Here is a 27,559-nt window from a genome sequence, read left to right on the forward strand (position 1 = left end):
TCCACCTACGCGAACCGGATCCGTTATCTGTTCCGTACCGTAGGTGTTCCGTTGTCACTCCGCCAGTTGGCGCGCGTGCATGCGCGTGAGCCGCGAAGATTCATTCTTTCGCGGCAACGAGAAAAAGTGGCTGTCGTAGTAAACACCTTATCGGCAAGCCCGCCTACGGGCAGGCGACCTGCGAGCACTCGTCCTTATCTGTGGTACCAGTCTCGGTTGCGCTGCCGGGACAGATTCGTTCTCACCTTGCGCTTATCGCCGTCGCCTACGTCAGTGTTTGCCGTGTGAGTAAGCGCTTTCATTCACGTAAACGGCGCGTGATGGAAGAAGAGACGGTAGAAATTGTGCTCCTTTTTTTTGTTGTTGTTGTGCGTGAGGAAGGCTGACTTTCGTCTGCAGGCGACACACTTTCTTCGCCTCTTTGTTATGACGCCGGTCGAACTTTCCGCTCGTTGTTTGCAGCATCAGATTGAGATAAGAAGTCTGTAAATGTCATGGCTGCAACCTTTACAGTTCAGTTTCTGTTTGTTTTGTGTGATAAACCTGTGGCGCCGCCTGGCCACCGTTGCCCTTGGAATGTGCGCCTGATTGATTGATTGATATGTGGGGTTTAACGTCCCAAAACCACTATATGATTATGAGAGACGCCGTAGTGGAGGGCTCCGGAAATTTAGACCACCTGGGGTTCTTTAACGTGCACCCAAATCTGAGCACACGGGCCTACAACATTTCCGCTCCATCGGAAATGCAGCCGCCGCAGCCGGGATTCGAACCCGCGCCTTGCGGGTCAGCAGCCGAGTACCTTAGCCACTAGACCACCACGGCGGGGCTTGGAATGTGCGCCTGGTGCGCGGGATTCTCACATATGGAAGATAGCCAGCTCATTCTGTATGAACTAGACCATGGTGTCCGATACACACATTCATGAACTCAACAAAAATAAATCAGGAAGGCCTGTTGATGGCCTGATGTTTGGTCCTCGGGAAATCGGTGACATGATCAAGTGCCACGCATAATCTGACGTACTTATTCACAAAGTTACGTCGTAACTCCAGCTCCACAAAGGTACCGCGATTACTTTTTGCATCCCCTTTGTCCATATTACGACGCTTGCGAATTTCATAGTAGAATGTCACTTCTTGCGTAGGTAATATGGCACAACTAAACTTTGTGTATACAGGAAGCAACTATTTCAGCGGTCTCTTGCGTTTGATGTCTAATGCCGAAGAAGAAAAGCACACAATGGCAAAAAAGTGGGTCACTGTATTCTATAGGCTGTCGGGAGTAGTTAGTTAGTTGGTTGGTTAGTCAGTCAGTCAGTTAGTTATTTTGTTAGTTAGTGTGTTAGTTACTTAAATAGGTAGGTAAATAGTTAGTTATGGTGTTTTAATTCACTTTTAGTCTGTACAAAATAAGCATGAAGAGCCATTGTTTGTCACTCACCGGGTGTGTGCTAGATGGCGCTATATTACCCGACCACTGCTTACGTTGGTTCGTGCTTGGTAAAGCGGAAAAGCTTCACCAAAATGAGCGTGCATTCTCTTCCCCTTGCTAGCGCAAGTTCACCAGCGACAACATGCATGAGCAGCATGGCATATTCGTATTGTGCAATGAGTTCTGTAGATTGAACTTGCCATCTCAGGGCTATTCAGTCGCAGTTTATTTGCTGTTTGCTTTTTTTGTTGCCGTTGTCTAATTTCACGCTGGGCTCAGTGCATGGACGTGTATGCAAACGACTTTTTAAAGCTCCCAGCTGAGCAGTGTGGGACGTCCGGCACGGGGGCGGGCGTGTTACGCTGCAAGAGGGCTCCGTATAGCGCCCCTGACCGGATGTGCCAGTTTCCGCTGCACCGCCAGAGTTTCTCTGACCTCGCCGATTGTTTTCAGAGTCGCTCATTCAGAACGCCGCGGGCTCTCTGCGGCCGCTTCGGGGTCCTCCCGGAAACTGGCTGCCCCGTCTTCATCCCCCGTCTTTCTTTTACGCTTTCGATTGCTCCCTGCACTTGCGTCTTCACTCGCTATCTTTCTGACTCCCCCCCTCCGCCCAGCCAGCCCCCTTGTGACGTAAGCTTTCCGTCTGCCTCCTTCACTACACGCTGTTCACGGTCGTGCTCTAGTGCGTGGTGAGTGCTTTTAGTGGTCAAACCTTTTGTCGACGTTGTTTGTGGACGGCCGGACCCAGTGAACCTGGACAGGAAACGGGATAAGGCGATCTCGTGTGCGTAAGACTCGTGGCTACGGCGCCAGATCACGTGGGAGAGACAAGCACTTGAGAGAGCGGCTGTGTACGCACCACCGCCTGGTCAGAGGCGTGCGTTTACGTTTATTCCTCGTAATACGGCAGTTTCCATGACAACTGTTGTCTTCGGTCGACCGAAACAAGGAGCGACCCCCATTACGCTACCAGAAGCAGAACTTGACACAGTGTCACTGTTTCTTTTTTTCTTTTTTTTGCTTTTTTTACTATAGGTTATTTCATTACTGTGCATTCACACGACATCCTCTAAGCTACCCTGATATTATTGCAAGGTATTGCACTTACACGTAAAAAAAATCGGCAGGTTTTGTTTGAAATATCGTTCTGCCGCTATTCCTACTACAGTTGACAACATTATTTATTTATTTATTTATTTATTTATTTATTTACAAGATACTGCAGGCATGGAGCCCAAGCAGGAATGGTCCAGACAGTATGTCAATCAAGCCAAGCATCACACAGCATACAATAATCCAAACATCACACACATACAACAATAATGCAATCAAGCTTATCATAACAACAATGAATTAGGTGGTATTTCGAGAATCGCATTTGCGAGAATCGCAAAGGGAAAGCAACATGGCACTGAAAGTAAGCAATCAACAAAAAGGATCAGTGGATAATAAAACTGCAAAACATTTTTACATTAGTAAACAATATCAAATAATTTTTGTAGGACGTACCAGGTTGGTAAAGCGCTTACGTTATTAAAAAAACGTTCTCGCCATTTACTTCTGTCTTCTGTCCCTTCGCTTATCTTGTTGCATAACAACAAAATCCTCTATCAGCCAATTAGCCTCAGTGCTTATCTTATCTCGCGATGGTACTTGTATGCATCGTATCTGGCGCAATCGCCGAGCAATTAAAGCGTTCCTACGCTGTAGCGGAGGTGAGCCACGCATCGACAGTCACATAAGCAATGACCTTTTCCGTCCTGGTGGGGTCGTGTTCCGTTAAGCTGTCCCAAACTCTTTCTTGAGGTGGACGCAGCTGCTGATTGGGTCAGGACACACTTTAGGACGTGCGGATGTATGCTATCAAGAGCCCCATCACGTATTTAGTCCAAAAAGCGAAAACAGCCGTCCCGCTTTCACCTGAGCGGAAGCGCATCGTCTGTAATACCTGCTTCCGGTCTAACCACCGCACATTCGTCAAGATCAGTGCGTGCTGGCTCCTTACGAAAAAATACTTCTTTGCCGCGGGTCCCTGTACAGAGGAACCGTTAAAATGAGCGATTTAGTTGGCTGCTTTCTCTGGGGAGGAAGAGTGACTACAAGGGGGGACGCACAAAAGGAATCGACGTCCGTTACTGCTGCTCGCAATAATGGAGCGGCCACCGGCGTTTTTCCTTTCGACCAGCGCTCCCTTACTACGGAGCCGTGCCTTTCTTAGAGCCATCAGAGAACGGCGGGACGGAGCGCAACTTTTTCTAAGCCGGACGCGCTGATCGTTCCGAAAAGCTGCCGCGGCGGCTGCCCGGAAGCACTGAAGTGAATTTAGCGTCACACGGTGAAGGTAGCCCAGTGCTGTCCCCGGGTATAGTACACAGGGACAGTGCTGTTGTTGTTGACCGTTTGTAGCGAGAAGGCATGTTCGCCCCCGTTACACGGTTCACTTTCTGTACCACCGTATAGAGGACGTGGTGATTTCGCTGGTGGTGGTGTGAACGCCCCCGGTGGCTCCTCTCGTTGGTGTCTACCTCTGCCAGTTCTGGACGCGGCTAATTCACAGCCGAACCTTCAGCAGAAGCGGGGGTGGCGACGGACTGATGCAGGGCGTGGGCCGTGCCTGTACCGGATACGGAGCTCCTTGAAACACCGCTTCCGGCGTCAAGGAAGCGTGTCGTATGCGGCCCGGGTCCCTTATACGAACCCTTCATTTCATCGCCACTCCTGTAACTGGTGCTAACTAAAAGTTCTATTGGGTGACGTCGCAATTTCCGGGATAGTGTGCTATAAGTTAGCCGTTAGCTCCACCCCGACTTGACAGGGTACTTGTTCGTTCGGAGACAGCCACCTGGACGTCAGAGTTGTTTCTTTTCTCGGAGGTTTCGCCCTACTTCGCTAGTTCCGGGGATCACGTTGCGGAGCAATCTCGCCATTTCGTATGACGTGTCATTGCTGTTAAATCAAAGGCTGACAAGCTAAGCTGTTATATAGGTATGTGAATGATTTACCGAATCTGGCGTTCATAAGGATGTCACTACGGTTCACCTCAATGGATGAAGTTTAGTACGGCAAGACAAAGAGAGTGACATCAGAAGCTTAACACTCGGTTTCTGAGGCTGATTTACAGGATCGAGTCCCATCAAAATCAGAAGACTCGCCCGGTGTTGCCGGCATGAGTTGGCCACGCTCGGTGCGTGGATGCGTGCACATCCGCAGGTCTTCAAAGTAAAGGGCAGAACGGCCAATGATCAGGACTTCAGGGATTAACTTGAAACCGCAAGCACGATGACCTGGTCCACTTCAGTATTGTTATGAGGAGGCGACATAAAAAGGCTGTAATTAGAATATTTACACAGTCACAGTAATCGGGGTAGAAGCAATCCGGATGGCGGGATCAGAAACCACCCAGTCTTTCATTTCTTCTTCCTCTATGTGAGTGACCGACAAGAATAAGGCGTTGGTAATTGAGTTAATCATGGCGATATTCGAGAAAACGCACATAACTTAATATTTCTGGTCTTCCTAATTGCCAAAATGAGGCAATTATGTCCAATGTTTTGTAGCCTCAAAATGTTTATGTGGAAAACATGCATCATTCCCGGAGGACGCAATTGGTTGTTTTGAATTGGAAAACATTATCGCGCTTGCATTCAAGTCTGGTGCGCAGGTAATCATTTTGTTGTCCCACCGAAGGCTTGACATGGAGAAACACGTACCATACAAAGTCCGGTTATTACCCGAAACCGTCAGAAAGAAAGTTACTTGAAATATGGTCTTCACTCTGAAACAATGCCTACTTATGAAGACAGACCAACCGATAATTCACCGTATGTTGTACTCCATGACATTCAGTAAAGCGCACTGACTCTGGGTAATAAGGACGAGTAGTTACTGTTAGGAATGTGGGTTGATGGCATCCCACCGCTGCCACTACTGTTATAGGAATTCACTGTGTTGCGATGGTAGCGGTAGCCGAGAACGGCGAGCAGTGGAATGGACTTCGCTAAAGCCTTCGCCCAAAGGCGCCATAGGGAGGCAATCGTCGTGAAAACAGCAACAGGTAGGAACGTTTACTATAGCAGGTTATAGTTTGTACAAAGCCGGCCAGTACGACGAAGTCGGCTGGGGCAAAAACCCTCAAACTTAAATAACGTATTTGGTACTTTCTTCGATACCAGTACCCGGTGCTTGGCGGAGAAGCCTTCCTCGAAACTGCCAACGATGTTCTGTGACGTGGCTTGGCGGAGGAAGTGCAGTTTTCCCCGTAACTACATAGTAGTTCACCGCCGTATGCGCGGAAGGTGGCGCTGGGAGGGAGGAACAGTGCTTGTTCTCGTGGCAAGAAGCTCTCCCGAACGAGGACCATGTCTGTGGCATAACATTCCACACAAATACACATTTCGACGTGCGAAGACTCATCCACTAAGAACGCATCATCTATCATCAACATCGCGGAGAACGAAACAAATTTTCATCTCTATCATTCTCTCACACAATCCACGTCTCGGAATTCAAAATTCTGGCCGGGGCAATGCATGATGGCCTTCTCCTCAGCGTGCTTTCAGAAATGGCCACTTTCACCTTCGCAAGTATACGACGACTCGAGTGTACCATCACAAGCAGCTGCTTCGGCGCTTACAATGTTTACGCAATCGACAGTCTGAGTGCCGTCCTGTTTGGACGGCTGGTGCGAAGCTCAGATAGAATGAATAACGCTGCTGATAAGGCGAACTCGCACATCTGTAGCCACCCTCCAACAGCACCCCTCCCCTCCGCGTAATCTTTGTACTTTGCGCCATTCATTTTTTTGTAACTTATCTTATCTCTGCCCTGTGGCTACAACGACGGCGAACGTCTACGTGTCCAGCACCTATATGCAGGCGAATGCTTGGAACATTCGATTTTTTTACTCGAAATATGAAAAAAAGTCATTAATCATACAGAACCGGTTCACCTATAGAACGCTTTCTTGTATTCTACCTACTTGGCGACCGGCGCCATTTCATTCCAAGGATCGCGGCAAAGTGCATGTTTAAAAGTAGCATATGTAGCATGTTTTTGAGACTGACTCCTCCACTTAAATATTTATCCTTCCCCTCTCCTCCAATAATTGGCACTCGTTCTTTCTTAATGGTTTCTGTATTTTGACGCAGCTACTTGTTTCGTATATGTATACAGCAGACCGCCCATGCTACTGTTTATGCTTTATGAGTATAAAAATTCTAATTAGGAATAACTCGCCACAGTAGTACAAAAAAAAACACACACACACAGACGACGACAGAGCGAGCTACTATACAGCGCTATAGCTCTGTCATTGTCTGTATGATCTTTCGCGTTACCGTTTCGAGTTATTTGTCCTTTTAAACTTCTAAACAACCCAGGTTAACATCATGCGCGTGTGACAGTAGTATAATATCATTTTGTCAGATAATACATTATATCCGCACTGAATTATCAGTTGTCTCATCAAACCTGAGAGCGCGAAGGTTACGCTAAACATGCGCTAATCTTGTACGAATAAAAAGGTAACCTATATATTGCGGTGACACGCGAGACGAGGTTTTACGAGATTGCACGTGATGCACGGATTCTATTACCCCATTCGTACTGTAGCGCACTCTTCAATGACCACAACGGTGGCAAAGACGCAATAATAATCACAGGGTCCATCAAGTATTTGCCCTTGAGGGCGAAACCCAGCTTCGTCTTTGCTTCCCTTACCCCTGCGAATCTTTCTGCGTCTCACCTGGTATTGAACTGCCTCCGAGATCAGACTACCCTTGAGCAAGTGATCTATGACGTCATGCGATGACGTAACGAATTAAGGTGACATGTGACAACCTGATGACGACATGTCGTGACGTCTCCAACGTCGTAACTTTTTGCATCACTCGTATGAACGCCACCGACGGGCGATTTTCGCGTTTGATAAGGAATAAGTCTTTCGTCTTAATAACCTTGGGCGTGATACGCTTCGATGTGCAGCATCACTACAGATGCAGTGCTAGCTGTCAGTGTGGGCGTGAGTGAGGGGGAGTGTAGTAATTGTGTACACTATAGTCGGCGATGGCGCAAGGCACCCGAGATTCAACTATATTTACGCTCAAACCGTGAGCAGACAGCCGGCGGCCTCGAAGCACAGCACTGCAAACAAAGCTCTCGCATTATGCCAGGCTCGCGCATATAATACCAACTGCTGCTGCCGCTCCTCGGATAGGCAAGCGAGCGTGTTGTTATTCCTGGAGTCTCCGTGGTACCAGCACCAGCTCGAAGCGTTCATTGAGGCTGGCTCATTAAGCTTTAGGCTTCGTCTGAATGAAGGAAACCAGTGGAGAGATCGGACGACGTTTCCCCCGCGGCCAAATGCATCCCGTTCTCGCGGTTGCCAACGGGTTTCGGATAGCGCTGGCACTTTATTTTACTTTTTTTCCCCCCGAGATTTCGCGGCTGTTCGCCGCAAAAGCTGACTCGGCCCGGCACCATTGCGGCCTTCCGCGGCTTGTCTGCAAAATAAACACGCCGCAGCTGTGCTGCTTGCTGCTCCCTGGGAGCATAGTTCAAGGGACGGCATACAAATAGAAGTCCATATATCTATCTCCTCCTCGTGCGCTGCACTGCCTCTCTCCCGAGTGCTCACTCTGTGAAGATATCTTTATTATTTCACTCTCTCTTTCGGCCTTTGTTTTTTTGGCGGCAAGGCTTGGAGAAAAAAAAAAATATGTCTACCGATTTGCTTACAGAGCCCAGCGGTTTCTCTTTTTTCCGCTGAGTCCGCACGGTGCACTCTGCGCCGCCTTCTGCTGGTGTGCGGTTTCTCTTTCCCGGGTGCTCTCGTCGCTCTAGTTCTCTCTTTCCTCTTTTCTTTCTCCCAACTCACTCTCTTCAATTCTTCTCTCTCAAACTTTTCTCCTTGCCACTATTTCCTTCTTTCAAAAGTTGTTCGTGGCTTCGTGGGTAGATGGCGCTAGCAGTCGCGTGCGTCGCTTCGCGAGTGTGTTTCCTGTTCGAATGAGCCGTCGCGTGGGGCGCGGCATATGACTAGGGCTCGGAGTCTTCGTAGTTTATTTACTTATTTATTTCTTTAGGTGAAGGGGATTCACAGGGTATTTTTCTGAGTTAATTATCTTTCTTTCGGAAATTCGTAGTTCATCGGAGCCCATTTCACGTGAATTTTCGATTCGCCGAACTTCGGTGCTAAATTTGGCATTACGAGCGGCTGCAATGTCTTCTCGTTAATATGATTTCAAATGCTAATGCGTTACATTGTTGCTAATAAGCCTGTTTTTCATTTTTTATCTTTTTCTCACTTCCTGCTCATTTGCCCACTTAATAAGGCTGTCGATCATCATCTTGCGTTCCTCATCGTGTTGACGAAAAATAAAGGACCTGTTACTATCATTATTCTAAATACTCAAAGATCTTAGATGAAATGATATCTCAACACGAAACCACGTGAACACACTGGTGCACATTCGATGTCTGGGAGGTATGAACGCGAAAACACCTCAAACAACCTTATAGCTTGTTGTAATAGACGCAAGCATACATCACGAGGTTGCTACCGCTTATGGAAGTGCGCTCCGTTAGGTTGAAGATTGTCAGCTTGATTGTCAGCCACACATTTAAATCGAAGTTTGCCGGATAAACCCGAAATGTCAAAATTTTCAGGGGAGTATTTATCGGATTTATCGGAATTACCTGAAAACACGGAGCCCTATACTTTAACGAATATTCCGCCGCACTGCGTAGCTATTCCGTAGACTCAAATTCGGAATGAGGCGAGGCCAGGGGATGGAAGGCGTTTTGTGTGAGTTACACTTGACGCTTTTATTAAAAAAACGTTTAGTGATTTATTGTAACGTAAGTGTGTTTGTACAATCAAGTGCACCATGACGCATTACTTGTGTTATACCAGACGCCATAGCAAGTTACATTTATCGTGTTAAGTGATTATTTATTAATAGCGCTTCCTCCTTCTACGATAATTTGGGGCGTCAGGAGTTACCAAACAATATTTTTCACATTATTTCCACGTTCCAAATTTTCTATCTGTGATTTCATCGTCCTTTTTTTTTTACCCCACCGCTCCTAATTGCGCTGGCGTAATGTTCATTAGCGTCCCGGGTGCAATTTCGCTTATCCTACTATCGGTAGGCAATAATGCACTTTTTTCCAGCCTATCGCGCATTTCACATGGAATTCCTATTTATTCTATTGCGTAAAAAAAAAAATGTCACCACTCGTGTCAGCCTATCCATCCCATTAAGTTGTGCTACCACTCTATCCTGCATTTTTGTAGGCGCGGAAGTTTTCGAATGGGCGCCCTACTTAGGAGAAAGCTGTGATCAGATACACAACCGACCTTCGGATGCGCCGTGCAATGATATCGGAAGATTGCAGTGAACACAACATTCTGTGATAATCGTTCTGAGTCAGCATTCCTTTATATCGCGCTGAGGCTCATAATGACGAGGCTACGCTGGTACACGCTGGTTCTCCTGCCACACACTGACTCGCACGTGCTGAGCCTGTCGAAGGTTGATTACGCCTATAACAATGAGAAAAGCTATCAGCGATGGAATATTTTCGCTTTGACAATACGCCTCGGATATTGGCAACATGGAAACCATCCACATTTTCATGCAGTGGATCTTTATTTGCACCTGTCAGATTTGGGTGCACGTTAAAGAACCCCAGGGGGTCGAAATTTCCGGAGCCCTCCACTAGGGCGTCTCTCATAATCATGTAATGGTTTTGGGACGTTAAACCCCACATATCAATAATTTATTTGCACCTGAAGGACTGCAAGTAATGTTTTCACTGCTGCATGGTGTATACAAACTAGATATGCCGATAAGAAAATAACATCATGTGACAACATATTCACGTGTGCATGTTGATATTGAAGACGTTTCATGCGTCATGGGACTCCGTGCTGGGCTAGTTGCCTTGCGTAGCGGCTAAGGTAACAGCGCTACAAAGACAGGCACACGCAGAATTGCATATTTGATCGTTTGTTGTGGTTAGCATCTGTCTTCCATATTAAATTAAGTTACCATGGTCAAATTCATTCTTCGACATCTGCAGCAACCCTAGCGTATGCTTTATGTTACTTTTATGATCCGTATGGCAGGTTGCCATTTCGACATGTGTTGTTCATTTATGTTCATTTTTGTTATAGCTGCGCGGCTTGCATCACACCTCTAGAATTGTGGACACTGTCACTGACGCACGCGTTTCAGATAACTGTCATTGTCATCGTGTCGCTGCGTTGTAACTTGTAAATGCCCCTGTCCCGCTTACAGTAGCGCCATCCCGTGGACGAAGTGCGAAACGTTGAGAAAGAGTGCGCCTTTTTCCTCCTCATTTCCGGGCTTCTCCCTCACTTCCTGTCAGCGGCCATTATTCTATCGCTCTCTGCTTTCCATATTCCCCCCTCGGCTGTCGTCAGTTATGCATTCATTCCATTTTAGTTGCGGTATGTGTTGGGCTACCACCAGGGTTTGTTATTTGTAGTGTGTGTGTGTGTGTGTGTGTGTGTGTGTGTGTGTGTGTGTGTGTGTGTGTCTGTCTGTCTGTCTGTCTGTCTGTGTGTGTGTGTGTGTGTGTGTGTGTGTGTCTGTGTCTGTCTGTCTGTCTGTGTGTGTGTGTGTGTGTGTGTGTGTGTGTGTGTGTGTGTGTGTGTGTGTGTGTGTGTGTGTGTGTGTGTGTGTGTTGAAAGAGAGAGAGAGAGAGAGAGAGAAAGTAGTTGGGTGAGTGGGTGTGTGCTAGAAGTGAGCGAGCGTGCCACATTTGCAAGGCAGCCTTCTTTTCTTTGAAGTGTGGCAGCTTGGGCTAGTTGGTAAGACATGACGATAGTTATAGCGCGAGAACAGAACGACGACACAGAGACAAGAAGGACGCGAGTGCCCGTGTCTTTCCTGTCTCTGTGTCGCCGTTCTGTTCTCGCGCCATAACTATCGTTCCTTTCTTTATCTTCCATCTCTCTATTTCCTTTCCCATTCACCCAGCGTAGGATATAGCCAACCGTGCACTTCTCTGGTGAATTTCTCTTCCTGCCAACAGTGTCTCTTTTCGCCTTCCTCCTCATTCTCTGTATCCTTTCACGTATTATGTATTTTCTTCTCATTTTTGATGTCAAGCTTACATAAGTTCGGTCCACTAAGATGCACTTCTGGAATAAAAACACAGCGCTCTTACTGCGAACAGCTGTCGTAATAGTGAAGGAGTTTTAATCATCTGTATTTTCTTCCTTGACGTTGAAGTCGGAGAGAGAGGGACGAAACTTTATTTAAAAAAAAAAAGAACATCCAGCGAGTTATTCAGGGATCTGGGCAGATACACCCGCCTAGGTATCGGCCACAAGCCCTTGAGCTCTGGTGGCGGCCTCGGCCCGCTGGACGGCCCACAGTTGGTCTTCAAGGGCGTAACTGAGCAGTGCACTCTCCCAGCGCTTTCGGTTCGAGGCTGCGTCCCCGTCCGGAGCGTAATTTTTTTATTCGCGCGAAGTCGGGGTAAAGTGCAAGCGTCACTCTAGTAGTCTAGTAATTCACCGATGCATCGCTGTCAGAGCTCTAAGCGAGCGCGGTTTAGGCGCGAATTCCTCTTAGCTTGTCAGTTCGCATCATGTATGTCCTCTTCTTTTTTTGCTTTCTCCGCGTTTTCTTTTTTTTTCCCTTCTAATTACCGTCAATGCTGGCTTCTTACGTCAACCCGCTTGGCGTCAGCGTCGCCTCTCACTGTCAGCGGAGGCAGGCGGGGCGGGGGGGGGGGGGGGGGGGGGATACTGCTGACTCGCCCGTCAGACGGCGGGCAGCAGCAGCTTTGAAACTCGCTGTTCGCCACAGTTGAGCAGGCACGTCCTTGGAACCGTCTGTTCTCTCTGGCGAGCCCGACAGCTCGTAGAGAGATAGCCGCCGCACCGCGCTTGCATCGTTGGGTAACAAGTGCGACAGCGGAGGCAATGAACAGCTTTTTCTTTTTTTTAATGAAAACAAACGCATGCAAAGCCCCGAAACGCTGCGGACATAGATGCTAGCGGGCGGCAGAAATACGGGCATGAGCAACTTGTATACGCGAGCGCGTGCAGACGATTTTTTTTTTTTTTTCAAGGGCAGACAAATTGTGAAGCCGCCCATGCGTAGACGTAACAAAAGGAAGGCTTCCCAGCTCGACTCTTTCTTGGCACCTCGGTGGCGCCTCCTTCTTCGAGCATTCTCCGTCATCAGTCATCGCCGCCAATTGCGAAGACATTTTTCGCACATTTTCCGGGGCTGTTGTAGCTCGTCTCGTGCCAATGAGATTGCGTGTCGTACTTTCTTTCCCTCGCGCATTCGAGACTGCGGTCCACTTGGTTCATCCGCATGTTAATCGAGTTTCCTGAGAATGCTTTCGCGATGAAACGCCACCTGAATGTGGGCCTAGGAGAGTCTCGCCACACGTTGACCCAGCGTCATTTTTTTCAGATACAGTTTACTACACATAACGAGGGGAGGTACAGGCGCGCTCAATATGACTTGCAACCTTGCTACTCGGGAGGGTGCGACCTCAAGAGTTCAAAGGATGCGCATGGCTTTAGCTCCCTTTTATTTGAACAACTCAATACTGTTTTTTTTATTATTTGGTATCATACCCAACTGAGAGAAACGCGTTTAGTTATGAAAATAATGGCCAGTGGAAGCTCGTGAGTCCATTCGCTCCCGTGTGGCAAGTCATATTGAGGGTGACTCTACACGTAATGTAATTTGACACGTGAGCAATTTCGTACGAGTGTACCACGCTAAACATGGAGGGCTGCTATAAGAAAAAAATTACAGCATGTCCACGTGGTGAATGATGACGAGTGGGGCGAAACGGATGGACTGACGCACGGATGGACGCACTCCAAGTACCGCCTCTCACATATTTGCATCGTATATTCGTCATATACAAGTGCCGCCATCCAGCGGGCATTCTAAGGACTAAACGAGAGGTGGCTACTACGACGACGACACGGAATATGCGACCCACGGCGTAAGGAGCTTCGCCCCTAAAACCCACATGGCAACTTATGGATTCGTCTCAAAAGACTTCAAAGCCAAAGCCTCACGATGTGGCTATTTTACCATGCACTTTTACTTTTTTTGCCGTAGAGGCATAAAAGCCGCAAGGACGAAGTGAACGCGCTGCTAGCGCGCCTCGAGCAACGAAGTGTGCGGGGGGGTCATGTGACTGCGAACGCGGCTTTTTCAATTCCTTTAGTCAGGCGAATGGCTATATGGTCGAATTCACGCTTGAGACGTATTCCGCTCACAGCTCTCGCTTGTGTTTTAACTCACCGTGCTTTCTTTCCTACAAGGTCATGCTCGAGGTCTCTCAATGATGAGTTAACATTTTTGCCTTAAGGAGGAGGAGGAAAGATCAAGCGGAAGGACAGGGAGGTTAGCCAGTTCTTAGACCGGCTGGCTACCCTGTGCTGGAGAAAGGGACGAGGGGAATAAAGGATGATAGAAATGTTGCAAAAATAGAGAGAGAGAAAAAATATAAAAAAATAGCGACAGAGGAAAGCCAACATCAAAGATTTGCCTTAATATTCGAACACCAGCAACGAGGTATACGGCAGCGCGTACGCACTCTGTAAAATGGTTGCCAGTCTCCTTTTGATAAGCATACGAAGTCGTGAGAATAATGCAGCCTCCTTATTTATATTTCTTGGCAAACTTCTTAGACTTTGAGCGTATCTATCTATCTATCTATCTATCTATCTATCTATCTATCTATCTATCTATCTATCTATCTATCTATCTATCTATCTATCTATCTATCTATCTATCTATCGATCTATCTATCTATCTATCTATCTATCTATCTTTTGTATCTTTTGAATAAAATCCTTTGATAATGAATGCGCAAAAAGAATTATTTTAAAATTTAGTTTACACTGTTGTCAGCATTACCCTCTCCTCTTCCAGACAGCCTGCTAAGCGTGTAACTTGGCTCGCTTGTATTCGCCTTCGAATCCCAGCTTTCAAGTACGCTGTATGACCACATGCCTGTGATTTCCTTTTCTTTTCTTTACATTTTCCACGTTATTTGCTAAAAAAATTATTTGGCCCAAATAACGGCATGTGTGATCATTACAGTGCTCCGATTACTAAACCCGACGTTCATGTAACGGCCTCTGAAACGAGGTCAGTGTGCCAGATGGCTGCTGCTCGGGTTATAAAACTCTTAGGGGCCTAGTGGAAAACTCGCTTTCGAGCCGGAATCGCTCATTGAAGGCTCATTTGCGTAGAACCGCAGTCGCGGCGACTGCGAAGGCGACATCTGTAACAGACCCCGATTGCCGATATCGGTGGCTTCATAATCTTCACCAAAAACGCGTGCGGCTAACAAAGCGCCAAGTCACCGCACCCCATTTTCGGTCTGGATAGCAGCGATAGCGAGAGGGCGGCACTCTTTTAGAGCTGGAGACGAGCAAGCGCGGCGAGGTTGTCTGGGTCAAGGTCAAGTTTGATGAGCTGGCTCTCTCTAGCTGGAGGTCAGCGCCGCGGGAGAGCAGCGGTCACTGCTTTGTTTGAGGGGCGGCTCCTTTCAGAACATGCCTGCAAAGGCGTACATGCCGGCATCGTGAGCAGGCGCTTGCTTGCTTTCTTTCTTTCTTTCTTTCTTTCTTTCTTTCTTTCTTTCTTTCTTTCTTTCTTTCTTTCTTTCTTTCTTTCTTTCTTTCTTTCTTTCTTTCTTTCTTTCTTTCTTTCTTTCTTTCTTTATGATAGGAGGACAGGGTCGGAAAAAATGAAAGCCATACAGCAGAGAAACCGTGCCGCGAAGTCGACGCCAACATACCCTGTTTGCAACCGCAACCAATCTTTCTAAAACCAGATTGTGGTACTGTATATAAGTCCTTGTCAAGTACGTGTAAAAGGGTCGATGCAGTTACTCCGTTGTTGGTCAATTACTGGCCAGTGTCACCGCGCCCTTGCTTCGTTTTTCTTTGCGCGTAGGTTTGACGATACTTTTAAAGTCAACCCGCCAGATCTCTATCGTTCTGCGCGCGTGTTTGATTGATTGATATGTGGGGTTTAACGTCCAAAAACCACTATATGATTATGAGAGACGCCGTAGTGGAGGGCTCCGGAAATTTAGACCACCTGGGGTTCTTTAACGTGCACCCAAATCTGAGCACACGGGCCTACAACATTTCCGCCTCCATCGGAAATGCAGCCGCCACAGCCGGGTGCGCGCGAGTTTAGCTGACGACAGTTCCATCGACAAGGTTAATTCGAAGCACTCAGAGTCGATTATATGTTTATTCTCCGAGAAAGTCACCGAACAAAAGAATTCGGTACGCCAGTGGACTGCCTTTCACTTTCCGCCTCTTCGAATTCCCACGTAAGCTCCCACACGTCAACAACGTTCTGGCTCTGTTTGTTCTTTTTGTCTGTCGGTGAAGCTGGCCCGTGCGAGCCTCAGTGCGTGACAAAGAAGACGTCGCCCCTTCGGACGAGCGCGAAAGCGTCCTTCCCTTTTGACACCAGAGAGTGGAACGAAGTAGAACGAAAAGGTCGACCGCACCGACCTTCTGTTTCGACTCGCCGAGTGTCGACCACACTTTCCCTTTTTTTTTTCTTTCCGCGCCTGCTGCCCGCTGACAGATACGTGCTCAGTTTCGTCAAAGTGCGACCAAGACCGCTTCTTCCTCCTCCCTGAAACGCAAGAGAGGCTCCTCTGGACGCCGCGTGCTCTTTTTGTATCGCCGTCGCAGGGCCGCGGCGCCAACTACGCGGCCTGACATCGCGAGGGATGGGCCGCTGGGGGCGCGACTTCCTTTTCCCGTTGCGAGAAATCCGCTGCGCGCCGTCGATAACGGCTGTCGCATCGCGGTTTTCCAGAAGCCGATCGCTACTTCCGCCGCTGCCACCACACACCGCTACCCTGCGAAGCCTCTCGCTACGCGTCAGCCTAAGCGCACAGCTGCCTGGGCTAGAAGCCCGACTCTCTACGCCTATCGCAGTCACGCAGCTTGGGCGAAGGGCTTGGTTGCCCAAGATGTCTTGTGTAAATCCCTGTTAGGACTGTGGAAGTTCTGTTATCTTGAACCTTTGTGGGTGCTTGCACAGTTGGTGCGAAAGCATAAGTGAACTCGCGTCGCATTATCGTTGGAATTATATATACAAAGCTGTAAATGGATAGTTTCTTGTAAAGCATTTAGCTGTGGATTCATGATTGCAAGTGAAGGCCAAAAATAACGACTCGGGCTACAGCCAGGACCATGGAGGAAATTTGGTTGTAATACACTTGTTTGTACGAATGCTGCCAGTGAATATAGGGTACACTACGTAATTCATCAAAGTATAACGTACGCACAAGCAGCAGTTCTTTATCCACGAAGTTTTCCTTTCTTCAGCGTAGCATAAAAGATGTTCGCCGATTACTGGACGAGATTGAAATGCTGACCTGGCAGGCGGTGCCGTCATTTTTTTTTTATTTTTGCACGTGTGGTACCGCACGCGGCATTACTGCCTTTTGCACGACTGCCGAAATGAGTAGAAGTTGATTGATTTGTGGGGTTTAACGTCCCAAAACCACCATTTGATTATGAGAGACGCCGTAGTGGAGGGCTCCGGAAATTTTGACCACCTGGGGTTCTTTAACGTGCACCCAAATCTGAGTACACTGGCCTACAACATTTCCGCCTCCATCGGAAATGCAGCCGCCGCAGCCGGGAATCGAACCCGCGACCTGCGGGTCAGCAGCCGAGTACCTTAGCCACTAGACCACCGCGGCGGGGCAATGAGTAGAAGTTAGCCAGCTAGCTTGTGAGCGTTGCCTAATAAAGCATACATCAGTTTATAGCTCGTATTTTTAATAACTACATCTGTCGTCCACAACATACGCTCACGATTTGGTCGTTTACTAGTTAATCATTGTTAATTCGAGCCGTGCGATTCTTTAAGACAACATTCTCTTTCTGGGGACAATGGTTATCTGAACTCAAGAGTGCGAAAGCTTGGGGCTTTATCTCACACCACCACCGCACCTGCCACACGGTCTGTAACGGAAAAGCGTCGAAAGGAGTGGTTTCCGACACTTCGCTTGTGTGAGATTTCATCCATCGCGCCACTTTCTCGTGCTTTCCTTTTTTGTTTCTCTTTTCGAGTCGGTGCTACCCGGTGCAACAAGAAGTCAATTCGAAAGGCGAGAAACTGCTATTGGCTGTCGTATCTCTTTCGCGAGTGTGCCTGGTAGGCGTTTCCGTCGAGCGATCGCAGCGCCACCACACAAGATAGACACGGGGGTTGAGCCTACGGGCTTTTGTCTTTTTCACTTTTTTTTCCTGTCGAGTTTTCAAACACGTGGCCCTACCAAGCTCCGCCCCCATTGAAGACTTTCGTACCGAGTCGACCTTCTTGTTTTTCTGGTTGTCGAAACTTCCACCCTTACTGCACTTGATGCCCGGCAAGGAGATCTGCCATGCAAACGGCCATGTGTTTGATGTAGTTCGGTCTTAAGATGTGGCGGGATGTCTTAGGGGTCTTCGTGATATAGCACCTATTTAATGCGATCTAAATGCGGCTAGCATCCGGCTTGCTCGTCGGAAAGAGTGCACTGATTGTGGACTCTGCGCACCAACTCTTGCATTCGTAAAGTAACAAGGACCTATCCCTTTTGGACTTGAAGCGAATTTGAGGTAAGTGGAAAGCTTCACCTTGTTAAGAGGGCAGAGAGAAATAAATAAAAGGAAGAGACAGGGAGGTTAACCTAGAAGAACTGGTTTGCTACCCTGTGCAGGGGTGGGGAAATAAGGGTCGCAAAGATGATAGAGATAGAGAGATATAAAATAAATTAGAAAAAAATTGTGAATTCACCTTGTTAAAGTCTGCAAGAACGTTCGATGTCCTAAGCCGCATACTTAATGAAGAAAACGCGATAAGACGTGCTATATCGTACGTATGGTCAGCTGGTGTTGTTATTTGAAGAGTTTAATTGCGAAACCGATTTCGTCAGCCGATGTATATCTAATGTTTCTTCAAGCCAGGCTCTTTGTGCAGCAACTAGAAGCTTTCTAGCTCAACAGGACCATGTGACTCACCGGACATATTGCGTACCGTGACACACGCGTGTCCATATGTGCAATCGATGTGCAAGCTTCCAATATAGTTTGAAATACATTCCTGGTACCCGCCGCGGAAGAAGCTTGTCCATGCTTGCGGATAGCATCTATAACAGCACAATCTGTTCACCAACGAGGGAGCCTTCAATTCTAAGAACGTGGCCACGCTCACGGGAACGATCTTTGAAGCCGATAACAGTGGCCATGGTAGAAGCGGCAGTCTGAATCTGAGCCGTCTTGACCACCTGTTCTGGGCAGCCGCCATGTTGGTTCGATTCCGCTGCGGTCTTCGCGCGCCGGCAGGTGTTGTTAGACGTACAGCGATCCGTCTGTCGCGGACGTGCCTGCTTTTCGCTGTGCACGAGCAGCCCGATTTGTGTCGAAAAATGTATTGTTTTTCAGTTTCATGGTTGGTAGCTTGCATGTGCCATCGCTTGGCCGCGTGTTGCGACTAGCTCATCCCGACGTGCCAACGGTATAAGACATCAGCCCATGCCTTGTTCGTTCCTGCCCGGATCATAGTATTTTGGCGATAGAACGTGATTTGTTACTGTCACCGTTTCCAAGGCTTTACGTCGCACTTTGTTTACTGAGAGGCAGTGAAGCCTTTCCGTGGCCTTCTAATAGAAGCGACCGTCGCGACCTCTGTGTCCCACGGGTCGCAGGGGTCAGAGTACGTCCACGACAGCGCTGGTACCGAAAAGACTGCCTCTCGGCGGCCGCCGTCTTTTCTTTTTTTATCCTCGCTATATTAGTTTCTTAGCCGGGTCCAGCAAAATACTTTTCTTCCTGGTTGTATTTTTTTTTTAAATTTCTGTTTACTACATCACGAGGAAATATAAAAACCAAAGTCCTCTTTCTTACTGACTTTCCGAAATGCCTGCGTCTACGCCGTTTGCATTATTTGGGAGCGAGCGATACAAGAAAGCGGCGTTGACCAGTTGCCATTGTGCCGTGTATTCGCGTGCCGTTTCGAAGGAACGCGATGGAAGAAAAGAAATGCAAATCACGAAATTTCGTACGTAAAAATGTAAATGTCTTACAATATGTGTCAAAGGAAGCTAGGGGAAGGGGGCTGGTGGCACGCGAAAGGAAAGGGGGGGGGGGGGGGGGTTCGTTCTATAGACGGTATTCAGGTGGTGTCACGCTTTGCCGTATGCACGTCGGCACAGTATGAGCATTGATGAGGCGAAATAAGTAAAAAAATAAAAAGGAGACACAGAAAAAAAAAAGGAAACAAGCCAGGGGAACAAACGCTATATAAGAACTTTATGGAAAAGGAAGAAAACCGCGCGACGCTTAGAAGGCGGGAGGAGGGCAACGGCGTAGGCGAAGAAGGTCTCCCGTCGGGCACGAGAAAAAAAAAAAGAAAAGCAGGGGAAGGTTAGCGTCTTGGGGGGAACAACCCCTGGCCCTCCGTTTTTCTGAGCTTTTCCCCTCGTTTTCGTCGGCGGCGACTCCTTGGGGTTCCCTGGCAGAGCCGCGTTCACGATGTGGCTGGCGGAAGGTCCTCGACCAGCTGTCCGACTTTCCCACGGCGCTCCTCGCAACCAGACGCGAAAGGTTGAAGCGGGGGCTCCGTAAAGCGGGGAAGCCGGCTGCCTTTCGCGCCCCACTGCGGCTGGCTCCACAATCAACGGCGGGAACAGTAGTAGCACGCATGCTGCTGTTCCGATACCGTGCCACTGACCGCACTGAGCCTCTTCTCCCCACCGCCTGCTCCGCGAGCGACAACGAAGGAGTCAACCTCGTTCAGTCTGGCTCCTGGTTGATGGCAGGACCCGGAACGGAGTACACGAGCAGATCTTTCACCTGCTTTCTGAAACCACTCGCGCATGCTGATATTCCTCCGTGAAGCTGGGAACGCGCGAGCACGCAGCGTGGAAAAACGGAACTGCGTCGTTCCGTATGAAGGCGCGTAAGACGCAGCTATGGTCGTGCCGATACGTCAGTGATTCGGGTGCAGAAATGTACGCAGCTAGGGCAGTAGGAGTGGTTATTTAGCGAAAACCTTTACGCAACGCGTTCAGTGGCAATACTTTTTTGCAGACTAGTTGGTTCATACTTGAAAAATTGAATTGCTGCACAAACTTGAAGGAAAACAAGGGAGACAGGAAAGAGCGCAGTAGGGTAGCTATAGGCTATGTAGACAGGAAAGAGCTGCGCTCTTTCCTGTCTCCCTTGTTTTTCTTCAAGTTTGTGCAGCAATTCAATTTTTAAAGCGTTGCAGGGGCCTCGAAATTATGGTGCTGTTATTTAGATAGCTGGGCTTTGGGAATAACGAGCGCATATTCACAACTTTTTGAGCTGCGCGAAAATGTCGGTGAACTCTCCGGTGAAATGTCGGTGACATCGACTACTGATGTCAAGTCAATATTTGCTTTCGTAAAACTTCGTGGCCAGTTGTTAGTGCCAAAAGAAAACCATAATCAGAGAGAGAGAGAGAGAGAGAGAAATTGAGGAATGACAGGGAGGATAACCAGAACTCTTTTGTGGGAGACCCGGTACCGTGGAGGAAGAATTGGATGGAGTGCGAAAGAAATAATTAGAGGAATCGCGAACAATGTAAGTAGAACTATCAGTTACGAAAAGTCCCATATCGAGCTTTAGTCCTGAATACGTTGGAGGCAGCTCGGCCTGCCTCTTCTCCGCACTTCGGCGTATATAGGAAATTGGCCCTCGCGTTCGAAACGTCAGAATATATAGGTATTCAATGTACAGCTGTGTATTCGAAAGCACTAGAACTGTGCGAAATAAGTCCTCTCGCTGCTTGAGGAAGCCACACGGTATTATTAAAGCTATAACAGACACTGGTGCCAGGTCAAGGGTTATTAGCGTGGAACGCACGACTAAGTTCTCGGCAAAACCGGCAATAGATAAACAGAAACAAAACTGCGCTGTATACTGCGTATGCAGAAGCGACAGCCACGTTATTTGTTTCGCGTCAGCCGACTTCACGCATGAATCGCATCGATGCACACAGTGTAATGCCCTGCCACAGAACTTCTGTCGGTACTGCTGCGAGTATGAAGAACGACCTGCTTTCCTTAAGTCGGTTTTTATTGCGTAATCGAAGCAAGTATGGGAGACTTGCTTCTGTGGTTGGTTTGGGCATATCATAATTTCTGCATGTTGGCTGTAATAGAGCAGAACAAAAGAAGAACTAACAACCACGAAGAACAAAAGTGTTATGTGCAACGTTCTCGTACGATATATATAACTACTGAAGCTGCGAAGGGCGGTAGGGTAACGAAAATTTACCCCGCCCCCTGCACGTTCTAAGAAATGAGGTGTTTCAATTCTCTCTCTCTCTCTCTCTCTCTCACACACACACACCAGTTTTTTCGTAAGACAAGATATAGCCAATGCGGGCGCTGGTAATATTATTAGCAAGGCCTACTGGCCAATAATAGTAAAGAGCACATTAGAAAGAGTTTTTTCTAAACTCGACCCCTGAATGTTACGTTTACTAATGCTATAGTTTTAGCAATGACATTCTAAGCAAGACTCCTTTATTTTTATTTTTTCATGAATTACTCATTGTTTTATGTCTTACTTAAAAACCAAACCTTGCACTCAGTAGTTACACCCTGCCGCGGTGGTCTAGTGGCTAAGGTACTCAGCTGCTGACCCGCAGGTTGCGGGATCTGCGGCGGCTGCATATTCGATTGAGGCGAAAATGCAGTAATCCCGGGTGCTCAGATTGGGGTGCACGTTAAAGAACCCCAGGTAGTCGAACTCTCCGGAGCCCTCCACTACGGCGTCTCTCATGATCATATGGTGGCTTTGGGACGTTAAAGCACACATATCAATCAATCGTCAATCATCCCAGTAGTAAAGTACTGCTTCCTTCTCAGCTGAACCATTGCACTGTCTCGTCGCGGCCTTGTCTACAGGCACCGCACACTGACCAGAGGGAGCTGTGTTGATCACACTGCCCCGTCTCGAAGTTTCTGACATTCACCGTCAGGGGAACGCAGAAAAGAAACGCGTGCTCGCGTCCCCAATGTATCTTGGGCACAATCCGCTGACAGATGCAGGGCGCGAGACGCGCGCGTTGCGATCCATTTTTTACCGATGCCGTCTCAAGGTTTCTTTTTTTATCCACTAGGCTATGCATTCTGGCGCTGAAGTCAGACTGCGAAACTCGACTGAACGGTCCCTATGCTCAGTTAGTAAAATAACGATGGGATATGAACCTGCACGATATACAAGGAAGCCAACAAACACGACTCCGCGAACGTATTATTGAGCCACCCCTGCTGCCATTCCTAATTCGAAGACCGAAGCATCGGTTACGAAGACGAAGAATTCAGTCGTCGCTTCTCTCTGCAGCAACACGATATGCAAGCGTAGATTCGATGGTGTACGTGCGTAGGCTTATGTAATAGTGTTTGAAGAAAAAGAAAAAGTGAAACACGTATGACCGAAGGCGTCACGTTATACGGCGAGGCAAAAACGGGACGCCCGAGCGAGCGCGTTCCACAAGCAAACAAGCGAGCGAAGACGAATGAATCGCTGGGCAGTTGTGGGAGGCCAGCCATGGCGGTCGCACAATGAGTTGTGTTCGTTCCTCCCCTCGGCTTTTCACTGTAGCCGCTCCTCCCCCGCACAACCAATTGACTCACTTTTGCGTCGAGTTCTCTCCGTCCGCGTTCACGCTCGCTGGATTACGGGCCGCAGACTTAATTTCCGTCGCCGGCCTCTCAAGGGCCTTGCGTAGTAATTTCAGGCATTGTTGCGTGCAGGCATGTGCTGCGAGCGAGGAAAGCAGAAAACGCGGGAGCATGGTTGTTGAGTCTGCCCTCCTCGAGTATGACAGCGCTTTCAAAATAGGAGTGCACATGTAACGTGCACATGGTCCTCGTGGATGTTTTTAGAGCCTTTGAGGGTGCAGGCCCGTTCGTGTGCGGCTTGTAGGCCTGACCAGTGTCTCAAAGGCGATCGCCAAGTTTTTGCCGCTTACATCATGTAACGTATACATGGAGTATGCAGTGCAATGGAAGAGCAGTGCCTCTGTCTCGAAATAGCTGCAATTAAAAAAAAATGAAACTAGCAAGATTTTGGCAGACGAAGAAAGTGCTTAACAGCGCAAACGACAGGAGGGGATAGAAGAGACGAGAACAGAGCGCTGACCAATACTACCATGCGCCGACCACGTATACCATGCAGCACCAACCAGCCCAAAGCACCTTGTTATAGCAAGATTTTGTTTCCGTAAATTATTTGTTTTTTAGCGAAAACTGACTGCGTTGGCTAATATCATTTTCAGCATGAGAATTGGTTGACCTTTGATCTTATGAAAAAGGCTGCAACCTACAGCGCCTTGTGAAGACAAGCATTGGGTTGTCTTCACATGCGAAACAGGAGACGTACCTATATTCCATACTCTCACTCGTTTTAGTCACCGTTGCATTCACTGTTGACGTCAGTGAACATTGCTAGAGAGCCCTGCGACGTTTCGGTGAGCTCTTCCAACTCATTCGCGCAAATATTTTCCGGTATAATCATCTATAAACAATAGGGACATCTGCGCCAAGACCACGATTGTTAACCGTTTGCTAGATTCGGAAGTCCAGTTCGCCCTCAATTTCCGCTCAGGTCAATACCATTCATAAAATTACCATGCAGTGCACCGGAAAACAAAAACAAAAAAGAGCCTCGTACTCTCAGAACAACGTCTTGCTTGGCCTTATCGTGGATGATCGAGAGGAACTATGTTACAGTAGGAAACAGTCAAAATGTTCAAACTGTTGCCGCACACATCCTCCCCATTTAATGTGCGACGTTGGGGAAGATGAATGAAGTGTCGGGATACGAGGAAGCTGCTCTGATGTGACGTCATAAGCGAAGCATACACCGTTAACTTCTCCCTTCGTGGCGCTTTCTTTTGAATCAAACGCAATTTCATTGTCCCACTTTTCCGGTCAGGGCGAATAAAGCAACCGAGCCGAAAGGGAGAGTATGGGGAGGGTGCTCCCTTCTCTGGGCTTATAGGGAGTGAACGCAGCTTTTGATGCCTTTGTTACGTCACTGCTACAGAAGGAGGCAGCAGGTGGAGCGGGACCTGCTTCCGTTGTTTCCAAGTGAGGTTGGGGCAGGGCGAAGGGGCTACGTCATCCGGCCAGGCTGCACTACTGCCTCACGAAATGACGCCTCCTCGCCCGAACACAAGGAGTAAAAAAAAAAGGGAACAAAAAGGTACAATACAGAAACGCACTTGATTGGCCTCCTCAAGCCGGCTTTCCCCCTTCGCGAAGCTCTTGAAAGCCACTTTTTAGACACGTTGAGGAACTGCAGCGTGAAAAAACAAATAACGGCACATCGCAATGATCACGCGTTATGCACGGTGCTTGCAGGAGCACGTATCCGAGGCAACCGTCGGCGGGTACACATGCATCTCCCTTCACTCCCTTTTGTGCCTTTCGACGTACATCCATATTTGTTTGTGTTCTTGCGTGTTGGGCCTGTATCAATAGGCCGAGTGTTCCCCGCCGTTTCCTTTTCATCATTTTTGTCTTTGATCCCGACGCCACCACTTCCCCCTTATTTTTTATTTCTTTCCCGTCCGTGCTCTACTGGCCGACTTCCTTCGAGCCGGAGGAAAATAGTTCAAGGCCGTTGCAACGGAAGGAGTTCCCCAACGTCTTTCTTCCTATAGCTTACGCGGCAACACTTCCCCAGCTCCGTCTCTTTCGCTTTTTTTGCTTTTGTTTTGATGCGTCCCTTGCTACTGCATTTTCGGCCTCGCCTTTCTGTTCTCAGGGTTTGCATGTATAGATGCCACACTATGCATAAGACCAAGTTACATCCTTCCCGCATCACTTTGGAAACAGATGACAGTCAATCGCGCGTCTGCTACGGGGTTGGTATAATTACGCGAACGTTTTAAATGTGAATATACTTGGAACAAGACCTACATGGCTTTTTTTATAAAGTGTGAGAGACTGATAAAGGTGCGTCACAGAAGTGCCTCATGGTTCGCGAGCTAATTTAGGACGGCTGAGGCGCCTAGCAGTGGCTGATATTTGCCGAGCAGTATACTAATTAGACGTAATTCCATGTTTTGTTACGGCTCGCACTATCTCAACTACATAGAGCTGCTATGGGCTTCCTACGTAAGTTGTTCGTGACAACGTCACGTCTGTCTGGCTTTTATACCGGTCTTGTTATGAAATTGCAAACAAAGTTTTCATCGCTTCGGCTAACATGAAATGCTTATCGTAGAAACTGTAGTCTGAACTTTGTGTTGCATCAAGCACACTTTGCCTCGTTACATAGTGCCCCGCCGCGGTGGTCTAGTGGCTAAGGTACTCGGCTGCTGACCCGCAGGTCGCGGGCTCGATTCCCGGCTGCGGCGGCTGCATTTCCGATGGAGGCGGAAATGTTGTAGGCCCGTGTGCTCAGATTTGGGTGCACGTTAAAGAACCCCAGGTGGTCGAAATTTCCGGAGCCCTCCACTACGGCGTCTCTCATAATCATATGGTGGTTTTGGGACGTTAAACCCCACACATCAATCAATCAATTACATAGGAGATTGTTGAAAACATTACAGAGACTCATTGACTCATTACAGAGACTCATTACAGAGACTCATGTATATATAGTACGCGTGCGCATATACACGTTAAGCAGAGGCTATCGAGACGGGACTTGTTGGAACTACTGTTCGTGATCCCATGCATGGTTTTCAGGCAGTTGCACAGATAATTTGTCACTTCCATAGTACTGTATCTCCCGTGGTGTAATTTACCTTTGAGTACAGGCTAATAAAACGACACGTGAGCATACACTGCAAATGCAAGGTCAAAACGCAGGACATGTATAATTTATAGGATCTTCAGGAGCAGGTTTTATACATAGATGAGTGATATATTACTGCCGTTAGCTTTTATGTACGCCACTAATTAAAGGAAGTCCCCCTGACAGTCTCGTACTTTGGGATTTCCTGATTCTGTACGTATCATGTAATCTGTTTTTGTGCATGCAATAATAACGAATAAACTTGAAATTGAACTTGATACTACACGCATATGCAGATGTATGTACCCACCCATACATACCCCATAAAGTGGACGAAAGGATGACCATCGCTATACCTCAGTTGCATTGGACGCGTTATTCGAAGGTCACTCGTTCTGTCACTGTTCACAGTGAAGTTATCTTTTAGTCTTTATTTTTCATTTACATCACAATTACTACACACTATATCCCAAACAATTTCCTTGGTTTCTGACTGTTAGTTCTAATTAAGCATTGTTTAGGCATTCGCTCGATGTTTGTCCCGCGTCTTTGTAAGCAACACTTCCAGCTAATGCATATCGCGGAGGCCCGTGTGCTCTGATTTGGGTGCACGTTAAAGAACCACAGGTGGTAATAATTTCCGGAGTCCTCCCCTACGGCGTCTCTCATACTCATATGGTAGTTTCGGGACGTTAAACCCCGCATATCAATCAATTACTTTTACGCTGGAAATGGGCTGGCGGGTTCGGTGCGCCGACGTGGTCAAGCGCGCCATGGCGTCATGACTCACCGTTTTTTTTTTCTTGTTTTTTATAGCTCTCCTGAACATACAACAACTGGCCGTGTTTGTGCTGCTCCGGGTTCACGTCAATAGTTCCTTAGCTACGATCCTTATCTGCGTTTCCTTATCGGCCGCGGATGGTTTCTTCGAGCGCCGTAGCCAGCATGGCGCGCGAGTGACCGACAAGAGCGAGCGAAAAAAAAAAAAAAACAGCGCGTTTCCTCGGCGGCGATAATGCGGGAGTGATTCAACGCAGCAAGGTTCGTTGCCTCCTCCGCGCATGCAGTGTGTGAAGTTTCGCGCTTGTTTTACTATGTCTAAACGTACACAAGTTACATTTGTTCATTCAATCTCCTGCCACTTAAACAATGCTTCATCCGCCTGCCGTTTGAGTGCGCACCATTCATTGCTTCTTTGCCATATTTGCAGAACGACAGCGCAGTGTTTGCGCAATCATAGTTCTTGAAGTCTATTCTTGGTTAAGCGCGCAGACAAACGCAGTTTTTAACACG

The 27,559-nt window shown here is 47.9% G+C and overlaps 1 protein-coding gene across 4 annotated transcripts in view; it reads left to right on the forward strand.

Moving 5' to 3' along the window:
- The window catches only part of LOC119171764 (ETS transcription factor pointed), a 198,151-nt gene that overhangs the window by 91,632 nt on the left and 78,960 nt on the right, over window positions 1-27,559 (forward strand). The window contains exon 1 of one of the 4 annotated variants that reach the window (XM_037422598.2): window positions 17,726-18,100. The exons of the other annotated variants lie outside the window; for them this stretch is intronic. The gene's annotated coding sequence lies outside the window, so the exon portion shown is untranslated. Of the gene's footprint in view, window positions 1-17,725; window positions 18,101-27,559 lie in introns of those variants that run through there. 4 annotated transcript variants of the gene reach the window in all.

Source organism: Rhipicephalus microplus, chromosome 4, assembly GCF_043290135.1.
Source record: "Rhipicephalus microplus isolate Deutch F79 chromosome 4, USDA_Rmic, whole genome shotgun sequence".
NCBI classification, from domain to species: Eukaryota; Metazoa; Arthropoda; class Arachnida; order Ixodida; family Ixodidae; genus Rhipicephalus; species Rhipicephalus microplus.